The following is a 26071-nucleotide window of genomic DNA, read 5'->3' on the forward strand; positions in this document are numbered from 1 at the left end:
TTAGAGCAGGGGTTTGTAAGCTGGAGTCTGTGAACTTATTTTAAAAAATAATTCGGGGACTGTATTTCAATCGTTGGTTTCTTTTGTTCTATGCATTTTCTTTTGGGCATTTATCAAAATTGTTCTGGGAAGCAGTCCATAGGTTTCCCCAGACTGCCAAAGAGGGCCATGACCCCTAAAAGGTTAGGGACCCCTGTCTGGGAGAAAAGCCTCTCCACTTTCCAGTTCGTTGGGGAGTAAAAAACATGTCTGCTTCACAAGGAAAATGAAGTGGAAAGAGGGCCCAGAGGGTCAGAGGAAAACCTTGGTCTGTGGTAGGAGGTTAGAAGGTGGACGATTGTGATGCAGGGAGAGAAGGGGACAAGGACCCCTAGACATCTGGATTGGAATAGGAGACCCTGGGGCCTTCCCTATTGAGGGCCGAGCTGGTCCGTTTCAGAAGGAGGCAGGTTCTTGTGCCCCAGGGCAAAGAGGTCAAATCTGCTGCTGTAGGCTGAATGGAGCCTTTGGAAACCAGATTAAAATGTCATTGGGAAATATTTTACAAAATAAGTAAAATACAATAAAATGGAGATAACATGCTATTTGGAAGTTAAGTCCATAAGCTGTGGGTAGGGATCCTTATGTAAGGATTAGTCATCCCTGTTTCTATCTGTTTGATCCCACAAAGACATGGTCTCCCAACTTTGTTTTGATCGCGTACCCCTATCAGTAAGAAGAGACTGAAGGCAACTTCCCAATAGATGCATATTTAGTTATTTATGAATCATATGCATATTCCATGTGCTGCACTAATTATTACTTACACAAAATAGAAATTTTTCAAAGGATGAGATAAAGAATAAATAATATTTAGTCCCATTGTAGAATCAATAAGGAGTCGCTGTAGTTCTTTGAGGAGCAGAGGGGAGGTGACGTGGTCAAATGAGCACGTTAGGAAAATCACTTTGGCAGCTGAGTGAGGGATTGTCCTCCCCTCTCCCTCTGTGTGTGTGTGTGTGTGTGTGTGTGTATGTATGTATGTGTATGTATTACAGACAGGGTGCACAATCAAAAAAGCTTGTGTATGTATGTATGTATGTGTATGTATGTATTACAGACAGGGTGCACGATCAAAAAAGCTTGTGTATGTATGTATGTATGTGTATGTATGTATTACAGACAGGGTGCTCGATCAAAAAAGATGGCCATACACAAAGGCACAAAGTATGAATATTAAAGCTCCAATTTTAATGCAAGGAGGTAAATTCCACCTCAGATACAGAAAATTCCTGGGATCTGATTAGAGAAGGCCATCCCTGCTCAAAGCTAACAATTCAGATGAAAGGGCTGGTGAACACCATGTGAGGAAACCCATGAGCTAAAGGCTGGGAAAGCATTTGAATGTTACACGGAGGAATAGAAGTGATGTTATAGTGGGAGGAGATTATAATCCACTTAGTCAGCTAGAGAAACCGATGATGAATTGAGAAAATGTTGTGAATCTGGCCTGGAGCCATGAGAAAGGAGTAAAGGGCTTTGTCCAGATGTGCCTAGCCTTTGATGACCCTTCTCTTCAAGTAGAGGAATCAAGATGGGGCCTGTTATTCTGGCCTTGCTTCTAACTAACAAGGAGGAGCTTGCTGCTGAAGTAGAAATAAGAACCTTGGTGGGGAAAAGCGGCCACTCAGTCTTAGAATTTGCTATAGCTAAAGAGGGGATAATAATTTTGTTTTCTCTGATATGCTCCTGAAACTTTGGAGAGACCTAAAGTATTTCAGATTTTCTAACAAGTAGAGGAAGGATCCCATGCCCTAGAATTGTGTAGCAAAAGCAGGCTTTCCACGGATGGGAAACTCTCAAGAGTGGGATTCTGGTGACCCTGACAACGATCATCTCAAGGCGGTGGAAAATAGGGAACTACCTCTATTGTTCAATGTGGCTGCATAGGAAGCTCACTGATCAGCCTTTAGATGGAAGGATGGTTATAAAACAGTGTCCTGCTCCTACAGGGCTGCTAAGTAGTGCCAAAACCCAGAACGTACTGAGGGCTTTTTGAGTTATGGGCATAGGACCACTGCCCTGGGTGGCTAGGATAGTGATGACAGTGGAGGGAAGGGAGAGCACAAAGGGAGTCCCTTGGTCACAGAAATGGTGTAGAATGGAAGTTTTTGAACCAAATTGAGTTAACCCTCTCTGGATTCCAGCCTGAGCTTTGGATGCCTCTCATCCATATGAAGGCTTTTGAATAGAAGGTGATGTGAAGAGGCTCTTGCCCTAGGAACCTGGAGACAGAGAGACCCATGGGGTGGCTCTTCTGGTAGTCCATGTGACAGGCGAGGAGAGTCTAGACCCTGGAGGAGAGGGGACACTTGGTTAATCATACCATTCCCCACCTCTTTCCTCAGAGGTGAGCCTTTTCCTTTGGAGCATCTTTAGGCCTATTCCTCATGTTTGCCCTGGTCCTCCATCAGCCCTTGCTTCATTAGCATGAGAAGCCAGCCCCAAGCCCATTTGCCTGATCAGACTCCTTGTTCTTCCTTCTTATTTAATTATTGATTAACACTCCCCCTGACAGCAGAAGGCTGTCTCTGCAGTGCAATTACTCCGCTGTGCCCACGTACGATGGCGGCCTAATGACTGTCTCCAACATTATCGGCACTGCAAATTTTACTCATAATTAAAAGAATAGGTTAGAGAGGGAGTGGGCCGTGCCAAATGCATGTTTCGGCTGCACTCTTGGAATTGGCGCATGAGAAGACGGGGAAGAGATCTGCTGGCTGTGAGACCATCCCACCTTTACGGATTTCTCTGAAAATGAGCTCCCCAAGTGAATCCGAAGGTTCCTGATTTTCCTGTAGAGCCCACCGGCTTAGAGCTAGCAGGCACTCATTAAATGTTTGTTTTTCTTCAATGAATCCATTCAACATAATGAATATGGAGTAAGCTCTTCTGGTATGCAGAGATTTTTGCTGGGTGCTGAGGGGGGTTCAGTGCTTAATTCAGACACGGGTTCTTCCTTGACAGAACTCTGACGAGCAAGAGGCAAGATGAACACAGATATCTCTGCATACAACAATAAATGATAAATGCTTAAAGAGAGGTTTAAAAGGAAAGTCAAGTGATAACCAATAGGGGAAAAGAATTTAGAAATAAGCATTTGATGGCTTTCTATACGACAGTTTTCTTTGCTGGGCAGGAACCCTGGGCAGTCTCAAGTCATGAGTTGAAGGGAGCAGTTTGTGGTGTAGAAACCAGGGGGATGGAGTGATCAGCAGATTGGATGAGCATCAGATCAAGAAGTCATTCAACAAACATCTATTGAACACTTACTATGTGGAAGCTCTTGCCCCAGGCCCAGGATGGGAGACACACAGTAGCAATTGATTTAAAAAATTAGTTTTTTTTTTGTTGTTGTTGGACTGCAAGCTCAATTGTGAGTCAACAGCATATGATATTCTTAAAAGCTTTCTATCTCTTGTGTCAGATACCAAGGGCTCACTTATGTTTTGGGGACCTTCCTTCCTTCTCTGGCCATTTGCCCCCCCCCACCCAGATGCTTTGGGAACTTCAGTAGTTGGGCCTTCACTGGGAGTAGATCCCCTTACAAACCAGGCTCCCTTATAAACTCACAAGGTTCATATTAAAAGCAGTTTCATTTATAAATGAATGGGGACAGAGAGAATTCCTTCCTTATGGGTATGCCCACTGTGAGAGACCTATTGAGCCTCCATGACCTATTATCTACTCCTTTGTGTTCTGGCCGCTTCTAGGTCTCCCCTTAGAGACCCCTCTGGTCCCTTCTAGGCCTCCTGCCCCTGTTAGTGGGTTTTAGCAGTCACTGCTCCTTATCTCTAGCCTTTTCTTCTCTCTAACTGTCCTTCATGAAGCTCTTCTCATCTCCCAGTGGTGGCCATTCAGTCATACTATCTTCCATAGCCCAACTTTCTCTGCCTCTTTTTTTTTTTCTTTCACTTCATTCAACCAATATTGTTTTCAGCCCTTGTGAGTACAAAGAGTATAGACCTGGGCTAGATACTGGGGGAGATAGTTATTTTAATTGATGGATTTTGTTTTGATACAATCACTTCCCAATAAATACCCCCTTCAGAGCAAAACCTCTTTTAGGAAAGATAAGCAAAATCATTTAACCTGGCAATCGTGGTTGTTGTTAACACGTGCCGTTTTCTCTCTTTGAATTTTTATCATTTCTCACAGAAGGAAAAGTAGCATTCCCCCCTCAATGTCAGTCATCTGGGGCCAACATTGGTTACTTGTATTGACCTGAATTTGGTTGTCATTTCATGCCGACTTCATTTCTATTATTGTAATCACAATGTGAATGGTTCTTTGCATTTTTCTTTCTTTGTTCCAGATCTGTTTGTATGAGCCACTCCATGTTGCCCTGATTTCTTCATATTTGTTGTTTCCTAAGGCATATTACTATTCCATTACATTCACATACCACAATTTTTCTGCCGTCGATTGTTAGGCATGGAGTTTGGTTTTAGCTTTGTGTGATTACAGAGAGCTTTGTTGTGACTACTTTAGTACAAATGGGACTTTTTTGGGGGTAAAAACCCAGCTGTGGGCTCACTGAGGGCTCTTTCTTGAATCAAAGAATGAATGAATGAAAAAGGATTTATCAAGCACTCTGGGCTAAACACTGTGCTCAGGTCTGGGACTACAGATAGAAAAGGTGAGTTTCTGTTCTCAAGGAGCTTACAATCTAATGGGAGGAGACAACACGCAGAAGAGAACTGAGCTGGAAGGAAGAGCGAAAGGTCTGGCAGCCTCGAGTTCTGTGGCAGGGCAAATGGCAAGAGCCAGGAGGACCCTGGGACATGGCACAAGGCAGATGGTCCAACCTAGTGAGCCTCCATCTTACTGAAAGGCCTGAAGTTGATTTCCAGGCTGTCCAAGTGATGTTAGCAGCCACGTCTGCTATCTAGAGTGACAATGGGGAACTGGCAGGGCCTAGCCCACCCTCATAGAGAAGTGAGCCCAAGGGACCTCCAGGAGTGGAGATTCTGGGTTTCCTGTCTGAGGCATGAGGATGGGGGAGTTCAGTATCGAGGAAGGGAGATGGTTCATTGGCAGGAAAGTTGGGGGCAAGGAGCCCTCTTCTGGAAGCTTTTCCTGCTTGGCACTCTAATAGAATCTGGACCTTGGGTCTCGGGAAATTGCAAATTATATTTTAGAACAGATTAATTTGCAGCTCTACCCACAGTTGTGTGCTTTTTTCCCCTCATGTATCTCTTCCATCAATGATGATTTCTGTATTCATCTCTGCTGATTTGATCAATATGAGGAGATACTACCATTGCTTAGCATAGTACTTTGCACAAAGTAAGTGATTAATAGAAGTTTATTGACTGACTGACTGTAGTGTTGCTTTAATTTGCTTTCCTCTTTTTAGGGATTTGGAGTTTTTTTTTTTTCAACCAATCAAAAATCATCGATGTGCCTGTTACGCATCAAACTCTGTTCTAAGGGCTAGAGATGTAGTAAAAATTCAATAGTCCACCCTTGGGAGCAGACATTCCATAAGGGGAGATAACATGTTCACATATGCAAAATAAATTACAAGTAATTTGGAGGGGGAGGCATTAGTAATGGTGGGAAGGAGGTTGTCAAGAAATACCTTGTGATGTAGAAGTGGTTGAATTGAGCTTTGAAGGAATCTGAGGATTTTCAGAGGTTAGAAGGAAAGGGATTCCAGGACTAGCCTCGCAAAGGTGAAAAGATGGTGAATCAGAATGTTGTGTGAGAGGAGTGGCCGAAAGGCCAGTGTGGCTGGACTGAACAGTGTCAGAAAGCAAGGCCGAGGGTAGCGTTGGAAGGCGAGAAGAGAAGTTGGAGCCAGCTTGGGGAATGGCTTTAAATGCCCAAGAGAAGAGTTTGTGGTGGTTCTTGGAGAACTTCAGGAAGCAGTAGAGCTTACTGAGCTGTGTTAGGCATGGCCGTGCAAAAGCTTTTATTGAATCGAATCCAATGACTTTATTTGATCCCTTCAGACTGCTAGTTACAGAGTAAGGGGAAGGAGTGATGACTATGTAGAGACACGAGAAGACGTATGAACTAGTGCAAAGCTAAGTTAACCAGACCAGGAAAAGTACCACTACACCATGGAAATGGAGAGAACAGGGATGACCGCCACAAACACGGAGGCGGAGTTCTGGGGAATGCTGTGGGCCAGGCTTGGTCCTAGAGAACTAGGAGGATGCTTCTGCCTCACCCCCACCCCCAGGATGGGCTTATGGGTGGGAGCCTTTTGCCAGTGGCAGAGGGCTGTTGTGGGCCCTCTTTCCATCCTTTGTTATAAAGGTTACTGGTTGTTCTTGTTAAAGATGATAATGATCCGGGGAGGTGATGCCATGACATGCAAATGAAAGGAAGGCTCTTGGGCAGGGGAAAGAGGAAGCATCTATTGGGAAATGGTGATAGAAAAACAAAATATTGTATTCATTCTCCCTTTTTCCTTTGAAGATCATAGGATCTGAGATTTTAGAGCCGAAAGAGACTTTGTAGGCAACTGAGTACAGGCCCCTCATTTGATCGATGAGGAAACTGAGGCACAGGGAGTGAAATAATTAGTCCGGGGTGATATAGATAGTAAGTATCTTGGGAAGGATTGAGCCCCGGGATTTCCTGACTCTGTGTTCTTTACCTTCTCTACTACATTTTCTGGGGTAAAGGCAGCTCTGAGACAATACAGTGGAGGGAGGAGTCAGGACAATCTGAGTTCAAATTTACTAGTCACATTAACTTTGTGACTGTGGGGAAGTCACTTACCTCTGCCTCAGTTTCCTCAACTGTAAAATTGGGACAGATAATGGTACCTACTTCTCAGGGACGTTGTGAAGATCAAATGAGGTGATATTTGTAAAATACTTATTAGCATATTTCTTGTCACAAAGTAGGTGTTTAATAAATATTGATGTCCTCTCTTCTCTTCACCAGGATGGCTTTACTGCATCCCACTGAAGTTGATATCTTCTCACTCTTTGCTATGATTATTGTTTCTATGATTTATTGTGACCCTCTTACTATTTGGGGTGCCCTTCCTTAATCTCCCTTCATCCCATGGCCTGTGTTCACTTTTCCTTTACTGGCTACGATTTTTGTTGCATTGAGTTCTCTAGAGACTTGTTCTTGGGGCAGCTAGGTGACGCAGTGGATAGAGCTCTGGCCCTGGAGTCAGGAGAACCTGAGTTCAAATCCGGCCTCAGACACTTGACACTTAATAGCTGTGTGACTCTAAGGGAGTAGCTTAACCCCGATTGCCTCACAAAAAGAAAAGAAAAGAAAGAGACTTGTTCTTGAAACACGTAAATATTGATTTATGTGTTTGGTCTTTTGTGATTATGGACTTGTTTACCTACCTTAAGGTTCCTTCTCTGATGAATTTGAATATCAGATGCCCTTCTTACCTCTGACTTCTTCATTAGAAATAAGGAAAATTCATCACTTCTTGGAAAATTAATAAAAAACAGTTTAAGCATTAATATCTTTTTAGAGAGGCAGTATGGCATAATGGATAGAGAGCTGACTTTGAAGCCAAGAAGACCTGGGTCCAAGTACTATATCTGACATGCATCGACGGTGTGACCCTGGGCAATTCACTTGACCTCAGGGCTCCAAGTAACTCCTCGAATTAGAAATTGCAGAGGAGGTGCTGATTTACATTGGGGGTGAGAGTTTCACCTCCTAGGAATTACCTATCCCAGAGAAATCTTGGGTGTGTACACACACACACACACACACACACACACACACACACCCCTAACTGCACCTACATTTTCTAGAGTATTTCTCCTACTTCCGGAGGGCCATCCTTATAAAAAAGAATAATAAGAAAGAAAGCCCTTCAGCTCAACTCCCCAATGCGTGGCCAAAGACCACCATCTGCAGCATTCCCCAGCCCAAATCTGTGATCCTGGGAGGAGGGGAAGATGCTGCCTCATCTCTCTCCTCTGGGACCAAGCTTGCTCTTTATAAATTCACAACTTTCATTCAGATTGATTTTTTGGAATGCTGGAGTTGTGTACATTGTTTTTCCTTCCATTTCATTTTATATCAGTTAACGAAAGTCTTCTCATACTTCAATACATTCATAACAATATTCTATTCATGTACCACACATTGTTAGGCTGTTGCTCGGTCAATGGGCATCTACCTTGTTTCCAATTCTTCATTACCAAAGAAAGTGCTGCTGTAAATATTTCGGTGTAGATGGAGCCTTTCCTCTTGTCATTGTCCTCTTTTTGGAGCATATACCTAACAAAGATCTCTGCATTAAAAGAAACATGTGTCAGTCACTTTCCCCAAAGACCCAGGGATTCCCTGAAGCCCAGTAGTGATTGAGTCCAAAAACAAAGTTGGAGCAACTCGGAATTGGGAAGGAAGGAGCTTTCACTAGAGAGCTTCGCAAAAGGACTGTATCAACTTGCAATTCCACCAACTCTTCATTAGTGTTCTACCCTTGGCAAGAGCCTCTTGAACATCGACTAATTCCATTCTTTGTCACATGGGCTAATTTGCCGAGTGTGAGGCAAAACCTCAGGGTTGTTTAGATTTGCATTTTTCTTATTATTAGTGATTTGGAGCCTACTTTTACATGGTTGTTAATAGCTTGCAATTCTTTCTTTTCAGCACGGTTGGTTCCTATCCTTTCACCAGCCATCTGTTGGGGAGGAGATTTTGGGTTGTTGTCTATCGATCTTGGCTAGCAGACCCTTATCTGAGATATGTGACACAAAGCTTGTTTTAATCGGTTGCTTCTTATTCTAGCTACACTAGTTTTGTTCATACAAAGATTTTCAATTTCATGCCATCAAAATGATCTCTTATATTTATCTCTTATTTTATAGCTGTGTCTGTACCTGGTTTGGTTTAGAATTTCCCCCTTAGAACTGGGAAAGGGACCTGCCCTGGTTCTTTCCTATTCTTCTAAGGTAATATCATTAATATTCAGATCACAGATCCATTTTGGGTTTATGAGGACTAGTTCTTTAGTAGCGGGCCTGAGAGAAGAGGAGAATGTCCAAAGATTTCCATTGTTCTTAATCCTCCTTTTGAATGTCATGTTCAGTGACTCAGATCCCCCTATGAGGAGTCCTTCAGGAGTATGGGAGCACTACTCATACTTAACATGTAAGTCTGTCTCTTTCTGTCTGTCTCTCGCCATCTAAATTCAGTAAAGTTTATCTTATCTTCTCTCCTCTTCCCGTCTGGTCATATGACACCCAAGAGTATCTGAACTTCTCAATGGGGCCAAGGGCACAGGGCAAATGCCCCCTCCCAACCCTTTATAGTGGTCCCTCCATTCCCACCTTACCTCAGGGCACCTTGGTCAGGTTATTAAAATTTGCTGGGACTTCCTGATAAATTTAGAAAAGGCAAGTGGGATGAAGCTAGCTCCCATTGAGTGGTGTGAAAGTTCCCATGTGGAAGAAGAATTGTGAAAGGTATGTTAATCTCATTGTCCTCTGTCATGGTCAGGCCAGATCTGATTCATTGTGTAAGGTAGAAATTGTAAGGAGGAAAACACTAGATCATATGTGTATATGTTTTGAACTTCTATTTTAGCTTAACTTAAGACAAAAATTTCCTTAATAGAACAGACAGTGGAATGGTCTGCCTTGGAAGGTAGCGCACTCTCTTTCACTGAAAGTCTTCAAATAGGGGCTGGATGACGACTTTCTGGGGATATAGGGAGTTCCAGCTCGGGCCCATGTTGTTTTCTCCAATAGAATATTATCTTTTTGAGATCAAGGTCTATCTCCCTCCTTTCCCCCTGTTTCCAGACCCTGGTCGGGTTCCCGGCAGATAGGACACCCTTCACAAATTCTTGCTGATTGGTTGAAATAAGAAAAAGTCCAAGTTCTTACCAAAAAGTCTCTCTACAGGAGGGGGCTAGATGGCTCTGGGAAATGGTCAGTTTCCCTAACCGAAGGTCATCTAGCTGAGGGCAGATGACCACTAGCTGGCTAGCTCAGGGTGAGATCAAAGGATAAATGTCGGCTGCTATCATGATCCATACGTGCTTCATTCAAGGTGGAGTTCCTCCTCAGCTCTCTGAATCTTATTAATGAAGATTTACAGTAGCAAATACTCTTGCTTTTGAACAAATAGATCTGGGTGGAGGCGGGTGTTTAGAAATCTTCTGTAAATATTTGTTTGTGTTCACTTCTGGAGATGATTTAAGGAGTGATTTAGTAAGTAAACATTGTTGAACATGATTATATATGTTGTAAATAAGTGGCATGTATAGGAACCATTATTATTATTAAGGGGAAAAGGAGAAGGTAAGAGAGATGAAGGAGGCCGCTTTTGCCCCTTGCTGTGGCTGGTAATGCAGAGAGATTGAGCTGCTGGCTTGGGCGGGGGGGCAGGCAGCCATCTGACTGTTTTGTTTTACTTTTTGGGGAGCTAAAAGAAAATGTTTTACAGGATGTGGCTCCTGTCTGCCCAGGGCAGCAGTTGCTGTGAGGACCGAGCCTCCGTGGATGAATCTGCTTCCCATTCCAAAGGTCATTCCTATGAACACTCATTCTTTCAGGGATCCATTAGTCATTCAGTTGTTTAAATGGGCAGGGTCAGTTGTACCAGTCCTGGGGATCTGGGCACCTTGAATTTCCTAAAGCCCAGTAGTGATTGAATCCAGAAGTGGAATCAGCAGATCAGAACTGTTAGGGAGCTCATCCTCTAGAGTGTGGGGTGCTAGGGTCAGAAAGGCCCTTAGAACACAGGTTGTCAGAGATGGGAAGGCTTTTGGAACAGAGAATATCCGAGGCAGGAAGTACTGGAAACCGCAATGCCTGCTGGAATTGTCTTGAGGGCAGGAATCATGTATCAGTTACATTTTTGGCCTCCCTGGACCTAGCACCGTATCCCCTTCTCATTTTTTACAGATTAATTACTTTTAGATTCTTGACCTTTGTTCCTCCTGGTGAATTTTATGCTTTTTTTCTAGCTCTGTGAAGCAATCCTTTTGTAACTGGATTGTTGAGGTACTGAATATGTAAATCAATTACGCAGTATCGACATTTGTGGCACATTGGCTCAGCCAATTAATATTTCTCCAGTTATTTAGATTTGTCTTCATTTTTGGGCAGAATGTATTGTAATTGTGTCCACATGGTCCCTGTGTGCTGACAGGTAGACGCCCAAGTATTTTGTGCTAGATGTAGTTATTTTAAATGGCATTTTTCTTTCTGTGACTTCCTGCTGGATTTTGTGATAATGCACGGAAATGCTCTGCGTGGCTTCGCATCACATTCTGCCGCTTTGCTGAAGTTGTTAGTAGGTTTTAGTTGGCTTTTTTGAGTGGACTCTCTCGAGTTCTCTAAGTGAACCTTCGATCATCTGCAAAAAGGGATCATTTAGTTTTCTCTTTACCTTTGTTGCTTCCTTCGGTTTCTTTTTCTTATTGCTATAGCTAGCACTTTTAGCACAATATCCAATAGTAAGGGTGATAATGGACATTTTACTGTTTTATACAGTGCTTCCTACGTGCCAGGCATTGTGCTAAGCACTTTACAATTATGATCTCGTTTGCTCCTCACAACAACACTGGGAAGGAGGTGCTATAATTATTCTCATTTTACAGAGGAGGAAAATGAGGCAGACCAAGGTTAAGTGACTTGCCCAGGGTCACACAGCTAGGAAGAGTCTGGGGCTGGATTTGAACTTGCATCTTCCTAACTCTAGGCCTGCTACTCTATCCACTAAACCACCTGCTTCTTCTCTTTGCTTTACCCCTGCTCATACTGGAAAGGCCTCTAGTTTATCCTCATTACAGATAATGCTGGCTGTTGGCTTTATATAGATATTACTTATCCTAAAGAAAGCTCCATTTATTCCCATGTTTTCTAGTAATTTTTGACAGAAACCTCTTTGACAGTTGCATCTTGTCAAAAGCTTTTTCTGCCTTCATTGATGTAATCATATTTTTGTTTTTGTTATTGATATGGTCAATTATGTTTGTAATTTTCCTAATATTGAGCCACAGCAGCATTCCTGGTATGAATCCAGCATGGTCATAGTGGATAATCTTTGCAATATGTTGCTAATCTCCTTGCTAATATTTAAAATTCTTACATCAATATTCATTAGGGACTTCAGTCTGTAGTTTTCCTTTTCTATTTTGATTCCTGGTAGAAAGAGTTTCTTGAACAGGAGTTGCCAAGATCAATGAAATCAGAGGTCTGGATTAAAAATAGTCACACTATTGAGTCATCTTGACCTTACAGTTTATTTCCCACCCCCATCTTTTTCATCTGAATGATTGCCCAGCCACAGATGGCTTCTCCTGTAATTGTTCAGATGCTGGAATGGATCTGTTCCGATGAGTTAACTCTGAGTCCACGTTCTCAAGAATGTTTCCTTTAGCTTGTGAAATTTGCTGGGATTTTTGCGTTTGAGAAAGGCTCATCATTTCCAGGCCCTGTTACCTCCTCCAGACATCATAGGAGACATCCTAGTCTTGACATTGAAAGACGAATTCAAGTCCCTGCTCTGACAATTACCAGCTTTGTGACCATGGTCGCCACTTAAGTCACTTTACCTCTGAGCCTCAGTTTTCTCCTCTAAAGAATGGAGAAAATAGTACCTGTACTGTCTACTTTAATCGGGTTATTGTAAGGAAAGAGATCCCTCAACTTCCAGAAAAGGGAGCCATCGTTATCACCGAAGGACCACTATTTCTGGTTCCAGAGTGGAAACGGCTTGCTTGGCCCTACCCTTGTTATAGATGTCATGACATTCTTTTTCATATTTTTAATCTTCTGTATGAAAAAGGACACATTTAAGAACGTTCCTTCTCTCTGAAAATTTAAAGGAACATAATTTTAGCTCATTCCAGATCTGAGAGAATTCGAGGCTGAAATAGGAAGGGGATGATTTAGTTAGGAATGGAGTTGCCGGGAATGGAGAAACGCCAGGCTTGATGCCCCAGCAGTTGAACAGCGCAGGGCAGGTGGCTGCCTTCCAGACGTGTTCGGGTTTCTGCTGATAAATAAGATTGAGCTCATTCCCCTCCCACTTTGTTCTCTTTTCAGCTTAATCCTCTCAAATCGCTAAGAGTCTGTCTGTGGAAAAAAGGCGCATTGTTAATAATAAGCCAGTGCCGGTAACTGTAGCCTGGAAGGTTTACAACTTCGAAATGGAGGCTTGGAAATGGAGTGTTGGTGTGATTATACGGGCTTGACAGGAGAGAGACTGTCCTTCCAGACTCGCCTTTAAGGCTCCCAGCGATGGAGTGGTCTCTGCCTCCCCGGGCAGGGGCTGGGTGAACATCCTCAAATGTCATGACCTCCTTGGGCTGTTGGAATAACTTCTGTCCAAGGCTTCTCTCTTTTACTTTCAGCCCCCGTCGAGCAGTCCTGTTATACTTGCTGAACTCTAGCCCACATCCCCCTCAGGGTTCCCAGGGGATTTTGTAGGTGGCTTTTCCCTACTGCCATTGGCTCTAACTCCCGCTGGCTATATTCTTCTCATTTGTTAGGAGCTAGCAACGAGCATTTCTAGTCCCATTTACCCACTTAACATAGAGACCTGAGCTTAGAGTCAGGAAGACCTGAGTTCAAATCCAGTCTCAGATTTTTACTAGCTGTTTAACCCCAGGCAAGTCACTAAAACTCTGTCTCCGTTTCCTCATCTGTAAAATGGGAATAATAATAACACCTACTTCTCAGGGTTGTTGTAAGGGTCAAATGAGATAATTATAATTGTAAAAAGCTTAGCACAGTGTGTGACCAATAGTGAGCACTACATAAATGTTGTTATTATTATTTTACATAGGAATATTTACTTCAAAGACATAGTAAAAAATGAACAGAAAAATATTTTCCCCAACACATCAAGGGTAGACTTTCCCTGGTATCACCCTGGTCTTTGAGGGGAGGGGTAGACTCAACTTAGCTCAGTTTCTACATTGCTTTGGCACCAGCCAAGTCAGTCACTCAATCAGAAAACACTTATTTTAGTACTTGCTGGACCCAGGCACTGTGCTAAGTACAAGTTCACTTCCAAACATAGCATGACTGCTGAATGAATCCTTCTGGATTGGAGTCTTGAAGATCATTCTCAAAACTCATGTCCTGTTCCCCAGGATTCTGGCTGAGCAACTTTTTGGAATCCCCAAGGTTACTGTAAGCCCTTGAGAAGGAATGATCTGGGACTGGTGAGGTGTGGGAGAGACTCCTTTCTGCCCCATCCCCTTGACCAAAGGAAGACCTTGCAAAGCTTCCAAAGGTCTGGAAGTTTTGGGCTTTTCATCAGAATAGCATAAGAGTGTCTGTAAAACAGCAGTGCTTGACAGCAGCATGAGCGACAGAAACAGAATAAACTAGACACATGTGGGAAAGAGGGTTCAGGGTTTTACAAAAAGCTCAGCAGAATGCTATATGTAAGGTGCTAGGTATATCCCCCCTCACGAATATATATGTGTGTGTGTGTATACAGATATATACATGTGTACATATATTCACACTTACATATACACACACATGCATATATGTACACATATACATACACACACCCATATATTTATGAGGCATCACAGAAAGGGAAAAAGACTTCTATCCACCCAGAGCTGTGAGTCACTCCTTTGCCAGCCGTGCACTAAGCATGGCTCTCCTTTCTCCCAAACTCTCCATTTTGGGTGAGTGTGTCCCAGACTTTGGGGGAACGTTTTTGTCTCAGCTGTTCTTGTTATGGCCCCTTAGTAAGTACTGCTTCGTAAAAGCAAATTGATGTGAATTGGGTAGTTGATATTAGGTAGCAGTTCACAGGTTCATTGAGATGGGGGACACATTGGTGGAAGCTTGTGAACAATAACATTGGAAGCCATTGGGTTACCCCCTAGACTTCCTAAGGGGAGAAATCTTAGCTGCCCTCTGGGACCCAGCCTGCTACTAGGGCAAGTGGGAGTTGGGAGAGTGAGCCCAGAAGGGTGCTATATAAAAATCATTCTTCTGGTTCTGCTCAGATCTGCACTAGTTTGTGCAAGTCTTCCCAGATTTCTTCTCTGGATTCATCCCTTTTGTCATTCTTTATTGCATAATAAAATTCCATTGCATCCATATAACATAATTTGTTCAGCCATTTCTTAATTGATGGGCACCAACCTTAATTCCAGTTCTTTGCCACAACAAAAAGAGCTATTATGGATATTCGTCATACACGTGGGTCCTTTTCCTTTTCCTTTGTTCTGTTTAAGGTACAAAATCACATGTTTTAGTAACTTTTTAGTTATTCTAAATTGCTCTCCAGAATGCCCATTGATCTACCAAGAGTTCATCAGTGTGCCTGTCCTCCCATCATCCCTCCAAAAACTGTCATTTTCCTTTTCTTTTGTCATTGCTGCCATTCTGACGGTGGTGAGGTGGAACCACAGGCATTAGGAATTATTGGGGAAGGGAATAAACATTTACATAGCACCTACTATATGCCAGGCACTGCGGCTAAGCACTTTGCAAATATTGTCTCATCTGATCCTCACAACAACCCTGTGAAATGTATTGTTTTACAGTTGAGGAAACTGAGGCAAGCAGAGTGACTAGCTCTGGTCACACAGCTAATAAATAGCTGAGGCTGGATTTGAACTCTGGTCTTCTTGACTCTAACCCTAGTGCTCCATCCATTGGACCATCTAATTGTCTCTAAATAGCAGTAGGGTTACAAGGTTAGTCTTGTTTTGAGTTATTTTTCTATTATTAGTGATTTAGACAGCCCCTTCATATTAAAAAGAGGCCCAAGGAGATCAAGAGATTTGCCCCAGGTTACTCAGGTGTTAAGTGACAGAGCCAGGATTCGCACCCAGGTAGTCAGGCTTACTTCTGTTGTGCCATACTTTTTCCAGCTCATCCATGGAGACTTCCTGCATATCCCCCCCAACCCCCCTCACTGCCCACAAAGGTTGTTTCTTTTATTTTTATAGATATCATTTGATTTCATTTTTCTATAAAGAATCACACAAAGACGAGGTTTCAGGATCTCTGCATGCTGCACCCTCTGATTATCAGAGCATGTAGAGTGTAGAAAGGGCATGTTGGTGTTTCCATAAACAAAATATAGCTAAACCACCGAGAAGGGACTGCAGACATATCTGCCCTCCATGAGTACACGGTTATCATTTGTGGACTTTTTTAAGAAATAAATTTTTATTGATTTTTTTTGTTTTTATGTTGCTTAAATTTACCTCTGTGTGCCTCTCCTTCCCACAGAACTATCCCTTATAAAAAAGGATTTTTTTAAAAAGAAAGAGAGAAATCAGAAAAAGCCCAGATGAATTCATTAAACATTTGACAACTTTTGCAGTGTTCCCAGACCTTGGCTTCTGCAGAGGAGTCAGAGGGGTTTCTTGGGGGCCAAGTTTAAGCGTTGTCGTTTTGTGACATTCGTTCGTTATGTATGTTGTTTTTGGTGCTCTTCATACTTCCTTTTCAGTAGTTCATGTGAGTCTTCCCCGTCCTCACCCAAGCTATCATTTGTTACTGCCCTATAATATGCCATCATATTAATGGCTCATGATTTGTTTAGTCATTCTCCAATCCATGAGCATCCACTTACTTTGATGTCAGTTCTTTCCTACCACAAAAATGCTCCTCGAAATCTTTTGGCTTATCTGGAAACTTTCTTCCCAACAATGACCTCTTTGGGGTATATGGCCCATAGTGGAATCTTTAGTAAAACAATGACAGCCTGGTCACTTTATTTGCCCAATTCAAAATTGGTTTCCATAATGGTTGTACTGGGGGCAGCTAGGTGGTGCAGTGGATAAAGGACCAGCTCTGGAGTCAGGAGGACCTGAGTTCAAATCCACTCTCAGACCAGACACTTGATACTTACTAGCTGTGTGACCCTGGGCAAGTCACTTAACCCCAATTGCCTCACCAAAAACCAAAACAAAACATAATGATTGTACTAATTCACAATTCTACCAACAATGCCTTAGTGTGCCCATCTTTCCAAAAACCTTCCAACATTGACCATTTCTGCCTTTTGTCTTCTGGGCCAATTTTCTTGGCGTAAAGTGCAAGTTCTGGGTACTTCTGATTTGATGTTTTCTGATGATTTTGAACATTCTTTTAATGGTTATTACGAGCACACAATTCTTTTGAGAACTGTTCACATCCTTTGACTATCTAGTGGAGAATACCTTTTGGCTGTATAGATTTCTGTTAATTTTCTATGTGTGTATGCGTACATACATACATATGCACGTATATGTATGTATGCATATATATACACACTCACATCTATTACCCCCTACCCCATATGAGCAAACTCTTCTCTGAGAAATTTGATAAAAAGATTTTTTCCCCCGTCAGTTGCCTATTTCCTTTCTTATCCTAGATGCATTAGTTTGTGGTTTTGCGTGTTTTTCAATTTCATATGATCAAATGTAATAGTGAGTAGCCTGGCCTCTAGTGCCTGAAGTCCAGGTAGGTTACAGTTTACTCCTTCCCCAGGGTTCTCCAGTGACCTTAGGGGATTTGAGAGTGTCTAGTCTCTCTGCCATTGTCTCCAGGTGAATTTGTTGGAAGTCCCCTGCATCTCAGTTCCATTTTGTTCAGTCATTTCAGTTGTGTCCAACTTTCCATAACTCCATTTGGGGTTTTCGTGGCAAAGATACTGAAATGGTATGCCATTTCCTTCTTTAGCTCATTTTACAAATGAATAAATGGAAGCAAGCATGGTTTAATGACTTGCCCAGGCTGACACAGCTTGTAAGTGTGTCTGAGGCTGGATTTGAACTCGGGTCTTCCTGACTCTAGGCCCAGTATTCTATCCACTGCACTATCTAGCTGCCTATCTTCAAAATACATACTTTTTAAAAAATAAAAAGGCTCCATGTTGCCCTCTGATATCACTACAGAAGGGGCTGTGTGGGGTTTAAATTTTTTTAAAAGCACAATCCTACTAAATTCCAAGTTAAAATCACCCCTGTGGGCATGTCCCAGGCACCCTGGCTTCTCAGGGATTCCTTCCTATTCTGGCAGCAACATCCATCTGGGAGTCATGCCTTCAAAGTCTTTCTGACTCATGTCAGGGTTCAGGGATTCCACCACTTGTGTCTAGAACCAAAAAGAACAAATTAAATAGAAAAAGGTCCCAAGTCCATTTCTCAGGGCAACAGGACCCAGAAAAGATGGCAAGGGTAGCCCTTTCCTCTACTCAACTTAGCTCGTAGTGCTTTAAAAAGGACATTTGTCCCCAAGGCAGGGGGAAAGAGAGAACAATGATCTCTTTTAACCATATATAAGAATATTTGACCAATTGTATATTGATTTAGGAAATCACATGTCGGTTATGTTCTACTGTGTTCTTCTTTATTCTGTTAAACATTTCCCAATTACATTTTAATCTGGTTCAATGAGGCCTACGTGTTTGATATCTCTGAGCTAACAGATATAGTTTTATCTCCTCTTTGTCTTCACACCTTTAATTTCTTTCTCTCATTGCTCTTTCCAGCATTTCTAGAACTTTATCAAATAACAGTGGGGAGAGTGAATAACCTTGTTTTATTCCTATAGTGGGAAAGCTTCTAACATATCTCCACTGGGGATGATGTTTGATCTTGATTTCAGATAGCTCCTTCTATGATATTACGAAAGATCCCTCTCTGTATGTACTTTGTAGGGATTTTTTTTTTTTTAGCATAAGAGTGTCGTATTTTGTCAAAGGTTTTAATGGATCCCCAAGATAATAATAGTTTTAAATGTACTTATTTTAACATGATTAAGTTGATTGTTTTCCTAATGCTGAACCATCCTTGCATCCCTAGTATAAATCCAACTTTATCATAATGAACGATTTCTTAGATGAATTGTTATAGTCTGGTTGATTTTTTTTTAATTGAAAAAAATTTGACTCGATCTTCCTGAATGAAATTGATGTTTGGTTTTGTTTCAGCGCCTTATACATCTCTGGTTTAGGTATTAGGACTACTCTTATTCCTAAAAGTAGTTTGGTAGTGCTTTCTATCGCACTCTTCCTTCATGATATAACCTAAAATGTTAGAGCTAAAAGGGACCCCAGAGGACCAATTCGTCCAACCCCTTTCTTCTGTAGAAAAAAAAATGAGGCCAGACAGAGGAAGGGACTTATTCAAGTTTATATAGTCCTCAAAAAGTAGATATTTTACTAGTAAGCAGCCTAGTAGCAAGGACTGGAGTCTTTTGACTCCAAGAACAACCTTCTTCTTACTCACCATGCTGCCTTCTCTTAGTTGCCCTTTGAAATTTAAGAGGAAAAGCAAAAGGTGGTTCTAAGAGATTGAATCACTGCTAACAGGATAGAGAAGGGAGGTGCCTTAGAAATGAGATAGTCCAACCCTCCCCATTTCAAAGAGGAAGGAAATGGAGGCTCAGAGATCCAGAGGCTTCTCTGAGCCTCCATTTCTGATCTCAAGGACATGTAGGTAGTGAGAGGCAGAGATGGAATTGGAAACCAAGTCTTCTTACTGCAGCCCAGAATCATTTTCACTGCACATATCAACAAGCCTACGCAGGACAAATGACTCTAATTAAAATGATTTTCAAATACCACTTGGTTTTTACTTTGGAAATACTGAGGAGAGGATGCTGAGCTCCAAGCATAAGGACTGCTCTTCCATGTGTGTTTCCCCTCAGCAGAGCATGAGCTCGCCGGGGCAAGATGTGCCTTTTGTTCTTAGATTCCCAGGATGTAGCACAGGGCCTAGCCTGTGGGGGGGGGGGGGGGCGTGTGATTTCATTTGTGTGAAAAACTCCCTTCACTAGTGCAACTCAGCAACTCACCTGAGTTTCTGAGAAATGAAATGATTTCTCAAAGGTAACTTGTATCGATTGAACTAACAGAGTTTTTCATTCCAAGTGAGAAGGGGTGAAAGGCATGAGCATTTATTAAGTGCTGACTATGTCAGGCACTGACTGTGCTAAGTGCTTTCGTGAATTTTTATTTTATTTTCACAGCTCTGGGACGGAGGTGCTATTATTATTTCCATTTTATAGTTGAGGAAACTGAGGAAGAGAGAAGTTAAATGACTTGCTCAGGGTCACACAGCTGGGAGAAATCTGAGGCTGGATTTGACACTAGTTGCTGGGATATCATCTAGCTTCCGAAGTTCACGACTCTTCCTTCTGACCTACAATAATGGGAATCCCTGCCCAGGGTGTGGTTGCCAACACCCCAAAATCCCCCAGAATCTCCCCAGAGTTTTAGAGAAGGACTTGCCTATATCTATCAGTGGACTAAAGATATTTCTTTTCTCTGCCTTTCTTGCTGTTTTAATTTTCATTTTCTTATCTTCCAATTGAAATTGAAGCCCATTTAAAGGAGAAATTATTCATGAGGAAGACATCAGCGTTTGGTTTGGGAACCACCTGAAGTCAATTAGGGATCAACAGGTTTAATTATTCTCTGTGGGCTAAAATAAGGAAGTGGGAACCAAAAAAATGGCCTTCCTTATTAACTCAAGGCAGGGAATAAACAGGCTTTTAATAGACCTAAGTGGCCTGAGTCCAGAAGTCCCATGCATTGGCTCCATGCTAAACGGCTGAGTGAAATAGGAAGCAAATCAATTGAGTTGGTTGGGCCTCACAAGGCAGCTTCATTATCTCAGGGCCCAGTGATATTTAGCAAACATCTATTAATCACCTACGGTGTGCAGAGACCAGCAAGAGGAGCTGGATGAGATAAGCCGATTGAATTCCATACGTGTTCATCTCCTGTCTACTGTGTGGAAGAGGCCTGTGATGGGGGAGGTACACAATTCCGAGGAGATCTGGTACTTGCCCTCATGGAGTTTTTGGCCTTGTATGTGGTGTTGAACATGCACAGATCACACTAATAAATGGTATTACATGACGGGTGTGGCCAAGGTTCTGTGAAGTATGAGGATGAAGATTTGACCAATGTGTGGGTGTCATGGAAAGAGTAATTGGGGAATTTGTGGGAAGAATATCCGGGTTTGAATCCTGCCTTTGCCAGTCACTATTTCTGTGACATGGGGCAAGTCACTTCCCTTTACTGAGCCTCAGTTTTCCCATCTGTAAGCCAAATGTATTGGGCCTCTGAGGTCCCTTTCAGCTTTAAATCCTTGATTCTCTACACTGAGGGGATTATTTCAGATATCCTCAATCTCTAAGCTCCCTTTCCCCTCTCAGTCTGGTGATCCTTGATTTCCACATCATAGGCAATGGGGCCATTGAAGGGGTTTAAGGAAATGAGTGATAAAACCAGGTGTATGTAAAGGAAGTCTGTAGAAAGAAAAGAGCAGATATCTGGAGGATACATCTGGTCTCCCAAACGGTGCCTGTCAAGCTTTGCTCATTAACCTGGAAGGAAGTTGTGAAACAATCTTTGGAGACTTTGCCTGCCCATCTTTTCCTGGGCAGGATGTGGGAAGCCATGTTGTTTAGCTTCAAAAGAAATATGCTCCCTTTGCTGGAGAGGACCTCTTGGCAGAGGGCTCTGCTCAATCCTTATGTGACTTGGGGCCTCCATGTCCTCTGCGAAATGAGCAGGTTGGAAGAGATGCTCTCTGAGGTCCTTTTCCACTCTTAATTTTGATATTCCCATGATTACTCCTGGAAGGAACATTCACTGTTGATCCAAGTTACTTAGCTGTAAGTTAAGCTCTACCTTCCATTCTCTCCTGAGTAACTTTGGTCTAGGGGAGAATACCCCTGTGATGTCTACTTTGTTGAGTTGTTTCAGTCATGTCCAGCTCTCTGTAACCTCATTTGGGGTTTTCTTGGCAAAGATACTAGAGTGGTTTGCCATTTCCTTCTCCAGCTCATTTTACAGATGAGGAAACCAAAGCAAACAGGGTTAAATGACTTACCCAGAGTCTCACAGCTAATAAGTGCCTGAGGCTGGATTTGAACTCCTATCTTTCTTATTCTAGGCCCAGTGCTCTATCCACTGCATCACTTAGTGGCCCCATGTCTACTTTGAGATTAGATGTGCAAACTCAGCCTTTGAGGCTGACTGAGAAAGCATCCATGACATGGTAGAGAGAGCTAGATTTGGATTCTGATGACCTTGGTTCCAATCCTGATTCTGTCATTGACTCCCTGTGGCTCTGTGCAGGTCATGTCCCTCATTTATAAAATGTATAGTCAGACTTAATGATCTCTAAGGTGCCTTCCAGCTTCAAGTCTGTGATCCTTGCTTACCACCAGGATCCGTATTAACAGATAAGCAGCAGTAACTTCATAATGGGCTTTTAGTCTGAAGAGCCATATTTCTGGTAGTTGTGGTTAACCAAAAAAAATAAAAAAAATTCCCATCTGCATATTTTATAGCAGCTCTTTGTAGTGGCAAAGACCTGGCAAGCTAAAGGGGTGCCCAGTAACTGGAGACTGGCTGAACAAAGTATGGAATGTGACTGCAATGGAACATGAGCGTACTGTCAGAAATGAAGAAAGAGATAGTTTCAGAAAGCCCTGGGAAGACTTGCGTGAACTGATACAGGAGGAGGTGAGCAGAACCAAGAGAATGATGTATACAATGATAATGATATTGTAAAGACAAACCACCTTAAAAGAGTTAGGAACTCTGATCAGTGCAGTGACCAACCATGATTCTGGATGACCTGTGATGAAACATGATGCACACCTTAGAGAGGTGAAGGCCTGTGCTGGATGTACCCAATGGGGAATTTGTTTTGCTTGACTATTCTTATTTTAGGTAAAGGGTTTTGTTTTCCTTTTCCTTTTATTTAATTTTGGTTGGGGAGGGGCATTGGTAGAAGTATGGAAAAATAAATGCTTGATAATTGAAAAAAGTAAACATCAGAAAGAAAGAGATTAACATTATCTTTTTAGAAAAAAATTGAGAGTCCTTTAATATCTCAGAATATGAGAATATATTAGATAAAGATCCTTTCAGATTGAGGAATGGCAGTCTCTTAGTAGACAGAGAGACCTTTAGACACCTTCTTCATGACTTGATTTTGTTCCTTGACTATTCCCTTCCTCCCTTCCCCAGTTATCACCCTCTGGCCAATCTTGTGATTGGTTCCTCTGAACATAGCTAGGCTGGCCATTGGCCAAACACCGTTCAGTCCATCCCAAAACCTGTACTTAAAATACAAGTCTAAGTCTGTTGGGACTTAGAGTTTTTGCTCTGCAGGCATATGCTTCAAAAAATTAGAATCCTCTCTTTGCCACTGTGAGGCATCAAAGCCTCAAGAGATAAATGAAAATACAATGAAAGAACAAATAGTATAAAAAGAAATAAGTAAATGTGAATGTTACACAATTTAATCCAAATGTTTGTTGAAGAATAAAGTAGATGGTCCCAAGGAGCATGTTTTTATTGAAAATAAACACCTAGGGACACTTTGATCCTTTTCTTACTAATCCTTACTTGTTTTCATCCTCTGCTTCCTTTAATGATGATTTTATTCCTAGGTTTGAAGAGAATAGAATGTGTATATACAGTAGGGGTTCAATATGTCAAGTATTCTATCCTCTTCATACCTAGGAATAAAAACATTACATACATACATACGTACGTGTGTATATATACATATACATTCTGACATTTTTATTTTTATCTTGTTTTTTGTATCACCCTTGTTTCATACCAAATCCTTTTCTTGACTTCACCAGAGTCATCCCTTAGAACAAAAAAGAGGAAAAAAGTGGTTCAACCAAACTAACAGACACATCACCTGACTTGGACAATGTGTGTATATGCATGTATACACACATATATGTATAAGTATGGGAGGGGGAGGGAGACATAGAGCCACATCCACAGTCCCTTGAATCTGCAAAGAGGGGGAGGGAAGTGCATTCTCTAAGAACATGTTTAGTCACTTCAGTTGCACATTATCCAGTTTAGATGGGGTTTTTTGGTCTTTCCATTCACATAGCTGTAGTCATAGGTCATGTTATTTCTCTGGTTGTACTAACTTTGCTTTTCACTTGTTCATTAATGTCTTCCAGGGCCTTTCCATATTCACCATGTTTATGGTTTCTTCCAACAAGGTAACATTGCATCATATTCATATGCCACTGCTTGTTTGGCCATCCCCTGTCCGACTGGCACCTGCTCAGCTTCCAGGGTTTTGCTGCTCCAAAATGTGCTGATATAGATGTTGGTTGTCCATGGGCCCCTTCTTTGAGTCTTTGACTTTCTTGGAGAATATGCTTAGCAGTGAGATATCTTGGTCAGGGGAGGTGGACATTTTCATTAGTTTTTTATCATAGTTCCTAATGGTTTTCCAGAATGACTGAGCCAAGGTACAGCTCCATCAAAAGACTATTATTATGCCTGTCCTTCTGCAGCCTCTCCAACATAGATTAGAATAGAACAGGTTTTTTTCCTAACACCTTAAAAATTTTAATTCAGTGTCCTTATGTTACCGGTGTCTGCCGCCATTCAAACAAAGCTGTTTCTTTTATAGGAAATTATAAATGGAAGCTGGGAACTGTCCCTAGATGAAACTTAGGTGAACCATTGGTAACCATATTAGGGTGCTGGTGCTGCTTGTTGCTGCATTAGAGTTGGGGCCAAATCAGGGAGAAGGTGTTCTCAGGGGTAGTACTATCCTGCAAATGTTCCCATCGTGGAGCAGAGCCTCTTTGATCTCATCTTAGTAATGAATTTACTATCAGGAAAATGTGTCTGCAAGGGAGGAAAGCAGGAATAATAGCTAAGGGCCAATTCAGAAATATATACTTTGAGAACAAGGAGCAGATGCCTGAATATCAGGGAATCCATTTACAAGCACTGTTCTCCCCACAGTCCTGTGCTGTGAGTAGTGTATAGTATTATTATTTTTCCATATTACAGGAAGATAAACTGAGGCTTAAAGAAGGGAATTTATTTGCCCCAGGACCTTTGGCTGGGAAGTATCAGAGGCATGATTCGGCAAACGGCAGAATGGACCTGAATTTGAATCTTGGCTTTGCCATTTACTGGCTGTGTGACCTTAGGTGAGTCACTGTTCGTCTCTGGGTCCCAGTTCTTTTTTTTTTTTGCAAAAAATGTGTAATTTTATTTAATCAGTTTTCATATTCTAGATCCTTGAGGGATAGAGCATCACTTGGATCCTGTGTCCAATGGCTTTGGCAGGAAGATTGCTTCTGAACGTGGCTCAAACCATTCCATGAGCTTGAGTAACTTTCCCCCAGATAACTCTTGTTCTGTTTGGTTTCCCACCAGGAGTCACAGTGTTGTTTTTAGCTTTGTATACATAAGCACATCTCTTGCCCAAATAGAATTCAGTTTCATCCTTAGCATATATTCCTTCAATTTTCAGAAGAGCTGTATGTTACCTCTAGTTTCAGAGGCCTCGCTTATAGCCAGCAAAAATGGCCTTGGACCACAGTCTTCCAGACATTTTGCTGTTCCAGAAGTCCTGTTTCCAGCAGGCCTCCCCGGCTCCAAGATGGAGGAAAAAGGAAGTCCCAGTTCTTATTACCATAAAATAACAGGTAGACTCAGTGAGCTCAGAGTCCTTTCCATTTCTCATGCAATGATTCCATGATCGGCTTCTGCATCCAGGATAGAGCAGCCAAATGAACTGCATCACATACTCACTGGAATGTTGGTGTGTAATCTTTTAACTGCAAGCCCTCTGCTCATTCGTTTTGCCAAACTCAGCTCTCTTCCATTTGTAGATCAGGGCTCACCATTTGACTTATGGTTCTCATATTGAGAATGACCTAAATAGAGACAATGTGAAATTTTAAATTATTCATTGGACCATCCCTACTTCTGTTGGAGGCTATTGAATGAGAGAGGCTAAATAATGGTCTGTATCAGTGACCCTGGAAGGAAGGCCCCCCTCCATTCCCTAGAATCTCTGAGCTTCTTACAAGCCATTGAGAGATTCAGAAGAGGAAAGTCCTGAACGGAACAAGTGAAAGCTAGAAACCCTCCATGAACTTCTCCTGGGATCTGACTCTGCCTTCCCTGACACTATTGTCTTCTGAACCTTAGCCAGGTCACAGGCTCTCCTTGGGTCAGGCTTTGACTACCCCAGCCTAATAGAAAGGTGGCTGGGTCCAGACTCAGAGGAGCTGGCTTTGTTGCCTACTAACTGTGAGACCCTGGGGAAGTCACCTCCCATCTCTGGGCC

The 26071-nt window shown here is 42.2% G+C and overlaps 1 pseudogene; it reads right to left on the reverse strand.

The window, feature by feature from the left end:
- Window positions 1-24991: 24991 nt before the first annotated feature.
- Window positions 24992-25345, reverse strand: LOC114037483 (annotated as a pseudogene).
- Window positions 25346-26071: the final 726 nt, after the last annotated feature.

Source organism: Vombatus ursinus, unplaced genomic scaffold, assembly GCF_900497805.2.
Source record: "Vombatus ursinus unplaced genomic scaffold, bare-nosed wombat genome assembly UNPS02010394.1, whole genome shotgun sequence".
In the NCBI taxonomy this organism is placed as follows: Eukaryota; Metazoa; Chordata; class Mammalia; order Diprotodontia; family Vombatidae; genus Vombatus; species Vombatus ursinus.